The sequence below is a fragment of the Fukomys damarensis genome, unplaced genomic scaffold, assembly GCF_012274545.1.
Source record: "Fukomys damarensis isolate Sample0158 unplaced genomic scaffold, DMR_v1.0_HiC HiC_scaffold_37, whole genome shotgun sequence".
In the NCBI taxonomy this organism is placed as follows: Eukaryota; Metazoa; Chordata; class Mammalia; order Rodentia; family Bathyergidae; genus Fukomys; species Fukomys damarensis.
Genome location: NW_022900949.1, coordinates 3,478,842 through 3,479,079, shown reverse-complemented (window position 1 = coordinate 3,479,079; position 238 = coordinate 3,478,842). Strand labels below are relative to the sequence as shown.

General features: G+C 67.6%; 1 long non-coding RNA gene across 2 annotated transcripts in view; it reads left to right on the top strand.

Moving 5' to 3' along the window:
* LOC104849301 overlaps positions 1-232 on the top strand; it is a 5,712-nt gene extending 5,480 nt beyond the window's left edge. For both annotated transcript variants that reach the window (XR_776724.1, XR_776723.3), the window contains one exon: positions 99-232. This is a non-coding gene — a long non-coding RNA (uncharacterized LOC104849301). The remainder of the gene's footprint in view (positions 1-98) is intronic.
* The last annotated feature ends 6 nt before the right edge of the window (positions 233-238 follow it).

Sequence of the window (238 nt, the reverse complement as noted above, 5' to 3'; positions counted from 1 at the left end):
CCGTGCAGGTGCCCGGTGGGGCTTCGGGAGATGCTTGCTGCCCCTTCTCTTTGGGCTTTCCTTGGCCTGACCACCCCATGGCCCTGTCATGCCTGCAGATTTGGGCGGCCCTCACCTGTGCCCCGGCCCGATCGGGGGCGCGCGGAGCCTGAGCTCGCCTTACTCCGTGGAGACGCCCTACGGCTTCCACCTGGACCTGGACTTCCTCAAGTACGTGGAGGAGCTGGAGCGCGGTGGC